We start from the raw sequence: 16033 nt of genomic DNA, 5'->3' as shown, positions 1-16033 counted from the left end.
CACCAATAGAAAAACACATCCAAACGGTGAAATCTTTGCAAAATCAAACACTGAGGGTACAGAACTCAATCTTTTAAGATGTTAACTTCATTTGTGAGGTTTATATTACGGGACAGTAGAAAAATAAAAAATATCCGGAAACAGCCTTATCTCAGCTGAATTCGCACACAAACAGACACCAATAGAAAAACACATCCGAACAGTGAAATCTTTGCTAAATCAAACACTGAGGGTACATAACTAAATCTTTTAAGATGTTAACTTCATTTGTGAGGTTTATATTACGGGACAGTAGAAAAATAAAAAAAATCCGGAAACAGCCTTATCTCAGCGTTTTGCGCACACAAACAGACACCAATAGAAAAACACATCCAAACGGTGAAATCTTTGCAAAATCAAACACTGAGGGTACAGAACTCAATCTTTTAAGATGTTAACTTCATTTGTGAGGTTTATATTACGGGACAGTAGAAAAATAAAAAATATCCGGAAACAGCCTTATCTCAGCTGAATGCGCACACAAACAGACACCAATAGAAAAACACATCCGAACAGTGAAATCTTTGCTAAATCAAACACTGAGGGTACATAACTAAATCTTTTAAGATGTTAACTTCATTTGTGAGGTTTATATTACGGGACAGTAGAAAAATAAAAAAAATCCGGAAACAGCCTTATCTCAGCGTTTTGCGCACACAAACAGACACCAACAGAAAAACACATCCAAACAGTGAAATCATTGCAAAATCAAACACTGAGGGTACAGAACTAAATCTTTTAAGATGTTAACTTAATTTGTGAGGTTTATATTACGGGACAGTAGAAAAATTAAAAAAAATCCGGAAACAGCCTTATCTCAGCTGAATGCGCACACAAACAGACACCAATAGAAAAACACATCCAAACGGTGAAATCTTTGCAAAATCAAACACTGAGGGTACAGAACTCAATCTTTTAAGATGTTAACTTCATTTGTGAGGTTTATATTACGGGACAGTAGAAAAATAAAAAATATCCGGAAACAGCCTTATCTCAGCTGAATGCGCACACAAATAGACACCAATAGAAAAACACATCCAAACAGTGAAATCTTTGCTAAATCAAACACTGAAGGTAAAGAAGTATATCTTATAAGATCTTAAGTTCATTTGTTAGGTTTATATTAAGTGACAGTAGAAATTTAAGAAAAATCCGAAAACAGCCTTATCTCAGCTGAATGCGCACACAAACAGACACCAATAGAAAAACACATCCAAACAGTGAAATCTTTGCTAAATCAAACACTGAAGGTAAAGAAGTATATCTTATAAGATCTTAAGTTCATTTGTTAGGTTTATATTAAGTGACAGTAGAAATTTAAAAAAAATCCGGAAACAGCCTTATCTCAGCTGAATGCGCACACAAACAGACACTAATAGAAAACACATCCAAACAGTGAAATCTTTGCTAAATCAAACACTGAGGGTACAGAACTAAATCTTTTAAGATGTTAATTTCATTTGTGAGGTTTATGTTATGGGACAGTAGAAAAATAAAAAATATCCGGAAACAGCCTTATCTCAGCTGAATGCGCACACAAATAGACACCAATAGAAAAACACATCCAAACAGTGAAATCTTTGCAAAATCAAACACTGATGGTAAAGAAGTATATCTTATAAGATCTTAAGTTCATTTGTTAGGTTTATATTACGTGACAGTAGAAATTTAAGAAAAATCCGAAAACAGCCTTATCTCAGCTGAATGCGCACACAAACAGACACCAATAGAAAAACACATCCGAACAGTGAAATCTTTGCTAAATCAAACACTGAGGGTACAGAACTAAATCTTTTAAGATGTTAACTTCATTTGTGAGGTTTATATTACGGGACAGTAGAAAAATAAAAAATATCCGGAAACAGCCTTATCTCAGCTGAATGCGCACACAAATAGACACCAATAGAAAAACACATCCAAACAGTGAAATCATTGCAAAATCAAACACTGAATGTAAAGAAGTATATCATATAAGATCTTAAGTTCATTTTTTAGGTTTATATTAAGGGACAGTAGAAATTTAAGAAAAATCCGAAAACAGCCTTATCTCATTGAATGCGCACACAAACAGACACTAATAGAAAAACACATCCAAACAGTGAATTCTTTGCAAAATCAAACACTGAGGGTACAGAACTAAATCTTTTAAGATGTTAACTTAATTTGTGAGGTTAATATTACGGGACAGTAGAAAAATAAAAAAAATCCGAAAACAGCCTTATCTCAGCTCAATGCGCACGCCAATAGAAAAACACATCCAAACAGTGAAATCTTTGCAAAAGCAAACACTGAGGGTACGGAACTAAATCTTTTAAGATGTTAACTTAATTTGTGAGGTTAATATTACGGGACAGTAGAAAAATAAAAAAAATCCGGAAACAGCCTTATCTCAGCGTTTTGCGCACACAAACAGACACCAACAGAAAAACACATCCAAACAGGGAAATCATTGCAAAATCAAACACTGAGGGTACAGAACTAAATCTTTTAAGATGTTAAGTTCATTTGTGAGATTTATATTACGGGACAGTAGAAAAATAAAAAAAATCCGGAAACAGCCTTATCTCAGCTGAATGCGCACACAAACAGACACCAATAGAAAAACATATCAAACAGTGAAATCTTTGCAAAATCTAACACTGAAGGTAAAGAAGTATATCTTATAAGATTTTAAGTTCATTTGTTAGGTTTATATTAAGTGACAGCAGAAATTTAAGAAAAATCCGAAAACAGCCTTATCTCAGCTCAATGCGCACGCCATTAGAAAAACACATCCCAACAGTGAAATCATTGCAAAATCAAACACTGAGGGTACAGAACTACATATTTTAAGATGTTAATTTCATTTGTGAGGTTTATGTTATGGGACAGTAGAAAAATAAAAAATATCCGGAAACAGCCTTATCTCAGCTGAATGCGCACACAAACAGACACCAATAGAAAAACACATCCAAACAGTGAAATCTTTGCAAAATCAAACACTGAGGGTACAGAAGTATATCTTATAAGATCTTAAGTTCATGTGTTAGGTTTATGTTATGGGACAGTAGAAGAATGACAAAAATCCGGAAACAGCCTTATCTCAGCTGAATGCGCACACAAAACAGACACCAATAGAAGTAAAGAAGTATATCATATAATATCTTAAGTTCATTTGTTAGGTTTATATTACGTGACAGTAGAAATTTAAGAAAAATCCGAAAACAGCCTTATCTTATTGAATGCGCACACAAACAGACACCAATAGAAAAACACATCCAAACAGTGAAATCTTTGCAAAATCAAACACTGAAGGTAAAAGAAGTATATCATATAAGATTTTAAGTTCATTTGTTAGGTTTATATTACGGGACAGTAAAAAATAAAAAAAAATCCGAAAACAGCCTTATCTCAACTGAATGCGCACACAAACAGACACCAATAGAAAAACACATCCAAACAGTGAAATCTTTGCAAAATCTAACACTGAAGGTAAAGAAGTATATCTTATAAGATTTTAAGTTCATTTGTTAGGTTTATATTACGGGACAGTAGAACAATTTAAAAAATCCGGAAACAGCCTTATCTCAGCTCAATGCGCACACAAACAGACACCAATAGAAAAACACATCCCAACTGTGAAATCATTGCAAAACACACTGAGAGTACAGAAGTATATCTTATAAGATGTACATTTCATTTGTAAATGGTTATTTGTCATAATCAAACTTTAAAAAAACATTTCTACAATGTTTTTTTCAACAAATGTTGCTTTCACAACACACATTATTGTTGTAATCATATCATTATTATTAATATTATTATTATTGTTATCGCTGTTAATATTATTATTGTTATCATCACCATCATTATATTTATATCATTAATACATTGACATTATATTAATATAAAAAACAAAAACTCACGCACTCATTCTATTGGGAACAATGACATGATGATGCTGAAGGTGGCTCCACATTCGCTTCCGATTTTCATTAAGTTTCGATTCCACCTTAAAAGAAATGCACGTTTCGGCCAGTAGGGAGAAGTGCAAATTCAGGAATGGTTGCAATAGAATTCAGTCAGCATTCATATTTGAGATGGACTTTCTCCTATAGTCCACAGTAGATATGGACATATAGGGGATCACTGGAAAAATAAGGAGCTGTAGTATGCAAAGCAGGTGACATATTTCATGGGAAATCATATTAGGCCATTAGAGGGCAGTGCAAAGTCACGAATTGTTGCAAAATAATTGTCAAAATCTTGACTTTTGAGCCTGATTTTCTCCAAAATTCTCAAACCAGGAAAATTCATCACAAATACCCGATCACGATATGACAATATCAAAATTCTAAGATCATATATCATGATATAGCTATAATATTGTCATGCCTTCCTCATCATAGTTCACATTCCATTTGTCAGAGATAAAATATGAATCCATAACCCATTTTGAGAGGCAGGTTCTCATAAGGTTGGGAAGTGTCAACTATTTGGGTTGCCACTGATGGGTAGACTCCCCCGTTTAAATGTTGGAGTTTAGTATTTTGGGCAACACTATGTTAGTTTTTGAAAACAGAAAACAACCATAGTTATAAGAGAAGGGATGGATACTGATAGCTTGTCCACTACAAATGCAACATTGCAACCATGAAATGCAGAGCTGTCAATCACACACGGTGGGACTGACAGCTCTGCATTTAAATGTAAAATTAAATTTACATTGTGGACATGCAGCTCTACTGAAGAGGAACAGAGACCATAAACCCTTTAGAACAATGTATGCAGGGCACCAGACTAACTTTTTACTAGGAGCACAGTAGCCCCCCCTATAACTGAATGTTTTAGGAGAGCAAGCAGAACATTTAGGGGCGCACACCTTAAACATTTCCTCTCATTTTCACTGTATTACTGATCAATACTTCGATAATAATTGCAGAAATGTGCTGTTTAGAATTCCCAGTGAATTTTTATTGTGCACTTGTTTGTTAAAGAATAAGATCACATAAGAGACATTAAGTGTACATAAAATACCATCACTGTCGCTACAGTACAATTATTAACTAGAAGTGGCCCGGTACTGTCCAGTACACAGAACCGGCACTTTTATTTGTGTACTGGCACATTTCACAAGATGCCGGCAATCTCTTATCAGTCCAATTGATGATTATGGTCCAGAGCAATAATGTCTCAGGGTACACTATGTGACGTTCACCTGTTCTCGCAAAAGTCAAGTGTTTATTCCTTGAGTTTGGAGTTTTTATTTTCTATCTAATCTCTATCTGGAAGACGACCGCTGTGGCGACCATCATCATGCTTCAAAAGCATGAGTTAGCTCATCCACACACTCATACTTTCTGATATAATAAAAATAAACATGGAGCTGGCAAGTTGAGGCTTGAAAATATCAGAGGACCATGCACAGAAGGGATTAAGCTGGGATATTGCCCGGTATCCTGGACTCTTTGTTAAAAAATTAATAAATTGATAAAGGTGAACCTGAATTTTCATTAACACTAAAACAAGGCCAGACCAAAAGTTTCACTCCCAGGGCTGGAGTATGCCAGATGTAATATTATTAGATATTAATGTAGATGTTATGCAAGAATTTGATGCACAAGCCTGTTTTCTTTGTGTATTACCTTAATGACTCTGTCCTGGCAGTGCTGGATGATCTTACACAGCTCCTCTGTACCCTGAGACATCGAGACTCTGATGAAGGATCTGCTCAAACATCTAGTAAAACACAATTTGTAGTTTTGTACCTAACTTTGTGACATACATGCATGTAACACCAGACAAACTGACTCATATAGGAATATCCCATGAAATAATGATAATATATGATAATGTACTACACCCAGTTCCACAGTCTGTATTGTGGCATGTCTGTAGACAACTATATCTATTTAACTGTCCACTGAGTTATCAAACCGCAAAAAGATGTTCGCCTTTAGTTCTACTGTGTCCTTGATCAATGCCACAGTCAGAACCTCATCATCCAACTATTTGACAAACTCTAGTCAAACAGGAGCTACAGTGTAGGAAAATGATCAAGAAATAAAATGAGTGTCAATAAAATGATTAGCTCTCATAGAAACTTCCCATTGTGTTAACCAGTTAACCAATAACCCATATTAGACTGGTTAGTCAGTAGTTGAGGTTTCACCTCTCTCATGGGGATCTGGGCCCTTTGGACAAACACTGACGGGCTGCTCACGTCAAACTGTTGCTGCAAGACCCTCAAGGCTCAGGTTCACCACCTTCTCATAGCAGCTGTGCATCTTAACTGGATGGAAAGCCAGCATGGCAATCTTCTCCATGTGCTGAGGAGGAAGACAAGAAGGGAGAGGAAGAGATGGATGAGGCATGGACAGATTTGGGAAAAATGTATAATTGTGTCTCACAATAAATATACTACTGCAAAAGTATCACTAATGTTACACTAGACAAATGCTGTTTAAATCACAAACATATCTGGAATAGGAGTATAGGAATTGCGGATAGATAACATTTGTTTTGTAAAGATCCAGATTCTTGTGCTTCAACTGCGAAAATCCGAGTGCATTTTCTATACATAATCATTATATCTTGTGCTTCAATTTATTTTCTCATGTTATGGGTTTTATTTAAAGCGACACAATTTTCAACCTTCACGTAATGTCTCTAAGCAGGGATGGGAAGTATTTCTGATACATGTATTAAAAAAATACATATTTAAAATACAAAATATGCTCTTTTCTGGAGATGATAAAAATTCCTTCATATTTTGTACCAATATATTTCCATTATGTGTATTATATTTAAAATACTGTAACATACATCCTTTGAAAAAAAGTGATGACATAAGAAGACAAATTGCAGGATGCTGCTTCAGATTGGACGTCATGGTGCTTGTGCCTACTTTAATTTGCCAGGACTTGTTAAGATCACAATTAGTCTACATAAGAATTGAATTGAGTCAAGCGATTACCGTCAGAGCTGAGTTTCAAGACTTTAGAGCTCACTCTGTCGTTTACATCGATGACAGTGTTAAAGTCGCCACATAAAACAATTTTGTATCCGACCAATAGCGCTTCTTTAAGTCTTTTAAAAAGTTGAAAAATGTTTGTTCTCTCATGAGAGGTGTACATGTGTATCATTCGTATTTTTTCTCCTCGGTAAAAACAATCCAACATGAGCAATCTACAAGGAATTAAATTAGGAATTCATTCGTTTTACGAATAATAGTGACATCACCAGTTTTAGAAAAAAGATCCCACCATCAGCTTTACTTTCGCCAATAGAAATTACACTTTGACCTTTGTTCCACATGCTGGATACCTTTACTCTTTACTTGTGTTCAGTCTCAGTTCTTGACAACATAATATGTCAAAGTCAGTTTTCAACAAGAATTTAATTTGTTGGGCTCTAAAAGAATTTGATTGGATGCCATGGGCATTCCAAGATGAAACTTTGGGTGAGGTCATAAATGTTTCGGGGGAAGCTATGGTGTGGGTTTGTCGTCATTTTATAACTTATACTACAAGCTTTTCTTTTCTTTTTCTCTACCTCTACAAAAGGTGTTTCATGATCATCATCAGGCTCTGGAGCGGGGAATTCAGGAGTGGGAGAGAAAGAGCCAAAGTTGTTGCTGTAAGGGGGGCTCTCTGCTACAGCCTGCGGGTAAAGCGGGGTGCCGCCGACTCGCTGACCCTGACACCTTATACCTATTCCAAGCCCTACCAGTAGAGGTCCCCCAAACCCCAATTTATGAGATGGAATAAAATGATATCAAAGTTTAGTTGGGGTGACAAAAGATCCACAATAAGACTGGAAACTCTCCAGCTGCCAAAAGAAGAAGGAGAGATGAGACTTCCAAAATTAAAGGAATACTACCATGCCGCCCAATTGAGATATATTGTAGGTTGGTGCAAACCAGACACAGTGAAATTAAGTAGAAAAAGAGTTTGGAGAAAACCCAGTACAGAATATAATTGGGGATAAAGAAACATACAAGAAGATTCAAAACCAAATAGACACAATCACGATGTTCACATACAAAATATGGTTCAGCATAATAAAAAAATATAAGATACAGATAGACACTCATTTATTGAATAGGATAGCAATTTTACACCGACTAGGTACGATATAGGATTTAAACAGTGGACAACAAAGGGAATCACAGCATGGTGTGTTATGGTGAAAGATTGACAGCTTGAGAGTTTCCAAAATATGACAGAAAAAAAGGATTTAGATAATCAATCATGAATTCTGTGGATTCCTGCAACTTAGAGACTACTATATGAAAGAGACCAGGGTGGACTCCTCCTGAGAAGTGAATAGTGTGATCCAGAGCATCATAATCAACGCATACAAAGAAACCACAATTAGAATTATATTGGGACTATATAAAAAAATGCTACAAAATACATTAAAAAAAAGATGGGAATCAGGATTTAACATAAAACTTAGTGATGAAGATTGGCTAAGATTGGTATAATCTGCCAGACATTAGCCTCATGTATGAAACAAAGTGATTTTGAAGCAGAAACATATTTAGGTTACAAGGTCAGAGCTGCAGTGACTTCCTGACAAGTACAAATTAGCATTTCATGGGTTGTACTAGCAACACATATGACAAATGTTGGGTGGCTGGGAGATTTTTTTTTAATCAGTCTTGAATATGTCAAAGATTACCCACAATATTAACTTTGAAGCATTGTTAGTTTTGTGTAGCATCAGATAAAACATGTACTCCCTCCCCTCTTAATTTGAAAAGAGGACATTTGTAATATGGAAATGATTGAATATTTGGTGGTTTTGAGGACTGATGCAGGACAAAAGTATTAATCTTTTATGACAACAATTCTTGTGAGTGAACATTCCTGCCATATACTCAAGTGTATGGTGAAAACAATGTTCAGTGTTCTATTGATCTATTAATAAAATGTTTTCATTTGAATTCCAATTTGCCAAGAGACCTTCTTACAAGAAAGTGTGCCATATGCACTAACACAGTGGAAATGAATCATAATGAAGCCTGAGGGTTAAGGAAACAGTTTGTCATCAACTAAATCGATAGGTGTCCAAAGCCTGAGGGTCAACCTTTTTCCCCGGATGAAGCAGAATCCAGTCACGTTAACTGTGCGTTGTAAGAATGGAAAAGACTGTCATAAAAAATAATAATAATTACAACACCCACACTGTATCAACATTCAGAGTGGACTTAATTTTTAAGAATAGAGGGATAGATTTAGTGTATAGCCTACTTGTTAAATAGACAGGATACCTGCAGCAGCAGCACCAGCGAAGCTCTCTGAACAGATCAGCAATGTGACCCACAGTCCTCACAACCGAAGACGCAGCCGAAACACAGCAAGCGGTTCCGCGAAAACGGGAGCTTTGCAGCTGCGGGTCCGGGTGAGAGGACATCGGTTCTCACAGTGGAACTGTTCAGACAGAAAGTCTGGCTCCCGTGTAACGTCGCAGACAACACCATCTGCATTTAAACACTTAATCTTTCGCCAAAAACAGCAAAGCGAAAAAGAAAAAAAAGAGCATGGAACATTTACATGTGCATATATTATTATTAACTATATTTCGATTAATGCGTGTGTGTGTTTAAATACATGTGTATGTATGTATTTTCAATGAGTGAAAAGACGTAGTTACTGTAATTAACGAACACATTTTAGCAACAGCTCTTACTAGGAGCACAGTGGCCCCCCTATAACTGAATGTTTTAGGAGAGCAAGCAGAACATTTAGGGGCGCACACCTTAAACATTTCCTCTCATTTTCACTGTATTACTGATCAATACTTCGATAATAATTGCAGAAATTGCAATGTGCTGTTTAGAATTCCCAGTGAATTTTTATTGTGCACTTGTTTGTTAAAGAATAAGATCACATAAGAGACATTAAGTGTACATAAAATACCATCACTGTCGCTACAGTACAATTATTAACTAGAAGTGGCCCGGTACTGTCCAGTACACAGAACCGGCACTTTTATTTGTGTACTGGCACATTTCACAAGATGCCGGCAATCTCTTATCAGTCCAATTGATGATTATGGTCCAGAGCAATAATGTCTCAGGGTACACTATGTGACGTTCACCTGTTCTCGCAAAAGTCAAGTGTTTATTCCTTGAGTTTGGAGTTTTTATTTTCTATCTAATCTCTATCTGGAAGACGACCGCTGTGGCGACCATCATCATGCTTCAAAAGCATGAGTTAGCTCATCCACACACTCATACTTTCTGATATAATAAAAATAAACATGGAGCTGGCAAGTTGAGGCTTGAAAATATCAGAGGACCATGCACAGAAGGGATTAAGCTGGGATATTGCCCGGTATCCTGGACTCTTTGTTAAAAAATTAATAAATTGATAAAGGTGAACCTGAATTTTCATTAACACTAAAACAAGGCCAGACCAAAAGTTTCACTCCCAGGGCTGGAGTATGCCAGATGTAATATTATTAGATATTAATGTAGATGTTATGCAAGAATTTGATGCACAAGCCTGTTTTCTTTGTGTATTACCTTAATGACTCTGTCCTGGCAGTGCTGGATGATCTTACACAGCTCCTCTGTACCCTGAGACTCGAGACTCTGATGAAGGATCTGCTCAAACATCTAGTAAAACACAATTTGTAGTTTTGTACCTAACTTTGTGACATACATGCATGTAACACCAGACAAACTGACTCATATAGGAATATCCCATGAAATAATGATAATATATGATAATGTACTACACCCAGTTCCACAGTCTGTATTGTGGCATGTCTGTAGACAACTATATCTATTTAACTGTCCACTGAGTTATCAAACCGCAAAAAGATGTTCGCCTTTAGTTCTACTGTGTCCTTGATCAATGCCACAGTCAGAACCTCATCATCCAACTATTTGACAAACTCTAGTCAAACAGGAGCTACAGTGTAGGAAAATGATCAAGAAATAAAATGAGTGTCAATAAAATGATTAGCTCTCATAGAAACTTCCCATTGTGTTAACCAGTTAACCAATAACCCATATTAGACTGGTTAGTCAGTAGTTGAGGTTTCACCTCTCTCATGGGGATCTGGGCCCTTTGGACAAACACTGACGGGCTGCTCACGTCAAACTGTTGCTGCAAGACCCTCAAGGCTCAGGTTCACCACCTTCTCATAGCAGCTGTGCATCTTAACTGGATGGAAAGCCAGCATGGCAATCTTCTCCATGTGCTGAGGAGGAAGACAAGAAGGGAGAGGAAGAGATGGATGAGGCATGGACAGATTTGGGAAAAATGTAAAATGGTGTCTCACAATAAATATACTACTGCAAAAGTATCACTAATGTTACACTAGACAAATGCTGTTTAAATCACAAACATATCTGGAATAGGAGTATAGGAATTGCGGATAGATAACATTTGTTTTGTAAAGATCCAGATTCTTGTGCTTCAACTGCGAAAATCCGAGTGCATTTTCTATACATAATCATTATATCTTGTGCTTCAATTTATTTTCTCATGTTATGGGTTTTATTTAAAGCGACACAATTTTCAACCTTCACGTAATGTCTCTAAGCAGGGATGGGAAGTATTTCTGATACATGTATTAAAAAAATACATATTTAAAATACAAAATATGCTCTTTTCTGGAGATGATAAAAATTCCTTCATATTTTGTACCAATATATTTCCATTATGTGTATTTTATTTAAAATACTGTAACATACGTACATCCTTTGAAAAAAAGTGATGACATAAGAAGACAAATTGCAGGATGCTGCTTCAGATTGGACGTCATGGTGCTTGTGCCTACTTTAATTTGCCAGGACTTGTTAAGATCACAATTAGTCTACATAAGAATTGAATTGAGTCAAGCGATTACCGTCAGAGCTGAGTTTCAAGACTTTAGAGCTCACTCTGTCGTTTACATCGATGACAGTGTTAAAGTCGCCACATAAAATAATTTTGTATCCGACCAATAGCGCTTCTTTAAGTCTTTTAAAAAGTTGAAAAATGTTTGTTCTCTCATGAGAGGTGTACATGTGTATCATTCGTATTTTTTCTCCTCGGTAAAAACAATCCAACATGAGCAATCTACAAGGAATTAAATTAGGAATTCATTCGTTTTACGAATAATAGTGACATCACCAGTTTTAGAAAAAAGATCCCACCATCAGCTTTACTTTCGCCAATAGAAATTACACTTTGACCTTTGTTCCACATGCTGGATACCTTTACTCTTTACTTGTGTTCAGTCTCAGTTCTTGACAACATAATATGTCAAAGTCAGTTTTCAACAAGAATTTAATTTGTTGGGCTCTAAAAGAATTTGATTGGATGCCATGGGCATTCCAAGATGAAACTTTGGGTGAGGTCATAAATGTTTGGGGGGAAGCTATGGTGTGGGTTTGTCGTCATTTTATAACTTATACTACAAGCTTTTCTTTTCTTTTTCTCTACCTCTACAAAAGGTGTTTCATGATCATCATCAGGCTCTGGAGCGGGGAATTCAGGAGTGGGAGAGAAAGAGCCAAAGTTGTTGCTGTAAGGGGGGCTCTCTGCTACAGCCTGCGGGTAAAGCGGGGTGCCGCCGACTCGCTGACCCTGACACCTTATACCTATTCCAAGCCCTACCAGTAGAGGTCCCCCAAACCCCAATTTATGAGATGGAATAAAATGATATCAAAGTTTAGTTGGGGTGGCAGAAGATCCACAATAAGACTGGAAACTCTCCAGCTGCCAAAAGAAGAAGGAGGGATGAGACTTCCAAAATTAAAGGAATACTACCATGCGGCCCAATTGAGATATATTGTAGGTTGGTGCAAACCAGACACAGTGAAATTAAATAGAAAAAGAGTTTGGAGAAAACCCAGTACAGAATATAATTGGGGATAAAGAAACATACAAGAAGATTCAAAACCAAATAGACACAATCACGATGTTCACATACAAAATATGGTTCAGCATAATAAAAAAATATAAGATACAGAAAGACACTCATTTATTGAATAGGATAGCAATTTTACACCGACTAGGTACGATATAGGATTTAAACAGTGGACAACAAAGGGAATCACAGCATGGTGTGTTATGGTGAAAGATGGACAGCTTGAGAGTTTCCAAAATATGAAAAGGATTTAGATAATCAATCATGAATTCTGTGGATTCCTGCAACTTAGAGACTACTATATGAAAGAGACCAGGGTGGACTCCTCCTGAGAAGTGAATAGTGTGATCCAGATCATCATAATCAACGCATACAAAGAAACCACAATTAGAATTATATTGGGACTATATAAAAAAAATGCTACAAAATACATTAAAAAAAAGATGGGAATCACGATTTAACATAAAATTTAGTGATGAAGATTGGCTAAGATTGGTATAATCTGCCAGACATTAGCCTCATGTATGAAACAAAGTGATTTTGAAGCAGAAACATATTTAGGTTACAAGGTCAGAGCTGCAGTGACTTCCTGACAAGTACAAATGAGCATTTCATTGGTTGTACTGGCAACACATATGACAAATGTTGGGTGGCTGGGAGATTTTTTTTTAATCAGTCTTGAATATGTCAAAGATGACCCACAATATTAACTTTGAAGCATTGTTAGTTTTGTGTAGCATCAGATAAAACATGTACTCCCTCCCCTCTTAATTTGAAAAGAGGACATTTGTAATATGGAAATGATTGAATATTTGGTGGTTTTGAGGAGGACTGATGCAGGACAAAAGTATTAATCTTTTATGACAACAATTCTTAGGAGTGAACATTCCTGCCATATACTCAAGTGTATGGTGAAAACAATGTTCAGTGTTCTATTGATCTATTAATAAAATGTTTTCATTTGAATTCCAATTTGCCAAGAGACCTTCTTACAAGAAAGTGTGCCATATGCACTAACACAGTGGAAATGAATCATAATGAAGCCTGAGGGTTAAGGAAACAGTTTGTCATCAACTAAATACTGTAGGTGTCCAAAGCAGAATCCAGTCACGTTAACTGTGCGTTGTAAGACTGGAAAAGACTGTCATAAAAAATAATAATAATTACAACACCCACACTGTATCAACATTCAGAGTGGACTTAATTTTTAAGAATAGAGGGATAGATTTAGTGTATAGCCTACTTGTTAAATAGACAGGATACCTGCAGCAGCAGCACCAGCGAAGCTCTCTGAACAGATCAGCAATGTGACCCGCAGTCCTCACAACCGAAGACGCAGCCGAAACACAGCAAGCGGTTCCGCGAAAACGGGAGCTTTGCAGCTGCGGGTCCGGGTGAGAGGACATCGGTTCTCACAGTGGAACTGTTCAGACAGAAAGTCTGGCTCCCGTGTAACGTCGCAGACAACACCATCTGCATTTAAACACTAAACTTTCCCAAAAAACAGCAAAGCGAAAAAGAAAAAAAAAGAGCATGGAACATTTACATGTGCATATATTATTATTAACTATATTTCGATTAATGCGTGTGTGTGTTTAAATACATGTGTATGTATGTATTTTCAATGAGTGAAAAGACGTAGTTACTGTAATTAACGAACACATTTTAGCAACAGCTCTTTAGCCACCTGGCCTGCTGTTTAGCTCATTATAATAATTCAAAATTTCACTTACCTCTACATTTTTGAGCATCTTGCTGTGACATGTCAATAGCCTCCCTCTACCACCAACTTCCCCAGTAATTCCTTGGTCAGCGACTGATGCTGCAACTCCATTACATGTTCATCCACCTGCTGAGCAGACACTAACCTGTTCACGTTTTGGATATTAATCCGCTGCTGCTGCTGTGGTGGGGAACTACGTTGCGTTGGAGTGTGATGATGGCCGATAATTATCTTAAAGCTACAGTAGTAGTTGAAATAAACTGCCCCTTTGTTTCACCATACATGCATGGCAGAAATGTTCGCTTCCAAGATTTTTTGTAATAAAAACATTACAGATTAATCCTCTACATTCTTTGTGCTTTTGGATTTTTTTTTGACGATATCTTTGGCTGTGTTGATGCAAATTGCTCCAAATTTGGTGTAGGTGAAGTTATTTTCCACTGTCAGGGAATATCAACATTTTTCATTATCATATAACACACAATTCAATCAATATCTGAAGCTAAAATGATGTGGGTGTATTTTAGGGATATCATAGTATGGTGTGAATGTGGGTTTAGGAATGAATGTGTGTGTGTGTGTGTGTGTGTGTGTGTGTGTGTGTGTCTGTGTGTGTGTGTCTGTGTGTCTGTGTGCATGTGCAACTCCAGGCACTTCTTTTTCTCATATCAAGTTCAAATCGACATGATACACAGGCACCGACACCTACAAAGAGGCTCATACACACATTCACTCCTTTGAGTAAAAAAAACAAACAGGCATCTTGAGGGACTTCAAAGACTTGCCCTCTACGTGAACCCAAACAAAAGTCTGGTTTTGTTTACACAGGTGCAATTACAGGTAAACACAATGTTTCACTTTGTTTGGGGCTCAATTCATCCTGACAGCCTCAGACGCTGAAGACCTCGACCTCATCAACATCAGTCACAATGTACTGAAAAGAAAAAGGTTAAATCATTTATCAAAACTAACCCTAACCCTATCATATTATAGTGATTACATGTAAAATAATTACATCAAATCAAACATACATTTGTATGACCTGTGTGATCATCCGTTTTTGATGAAGTTTAAAATCCATAATTTGTATTAGTAGTGTATGATTTCACTTTCACTGAACTCAGTACCACTTATACATCATATACTAGTTGTATGAAATACTTTTACTGTATATGTTTTGGAGGAATATAGGCTCAAACTTCACTTTTTGCAACAAATAACAGGGTAATCATTTTTTGGCTATCAGGCAACTGTAATTTCACAGTATTGTTTTGTCAGCTGCCTAAATTATGTAAAATCCGATTAATGCTATGCTATTTATTTCAATCAAGTCTCTAACACAACAAAGTGTGTAATAAATGAGGGTTAGGGTTAGGGTTATAGGGTTATAAGCCAGTGCATCTGAATACTTTTCAGATG

At 36.4% G+C, this 16033-nt stretch overlaps 1 long non-coding RNA gene across 1 annotated transcript; it reads right to left on the bottom strand.

The window, feature by feature from the left end:
- Positions 1-6193: 6193 nt before the first annotated feature.
- On the bottom strand, positions 6194-14698 carry LOC131457074 (uncharacterized). The gene is made up of 4 exons (XR_009239974.1): positions 14625-14698; positions 11079-11235; positions 10553-10645; positions 6194-6347 (listed from the first exon to the last, which is right to left on the bottom strand). It is a non-coding gene; the product is annotated as an uncharacterized LOC131457074 (long non-coding RNA).
- Between the last annotated feature and the right edge of the window lie 1335 nt (positions 14699-16033).

This window comes from Solea solea, chromosome 3, assembly GCF_958295425.1.
Source record: "Solea solea chromosome 3, fSolSol10.1, whole genome shotgun sequence".
NCBI lineage: Eukaryota > Metazoa > Chordata > Actinopteri > Pleuronectiformes > Soleidae > Solea > Solea solea.
This window is presented reverse-complemented; position numbering and strand designations above follow the sequence as displayed.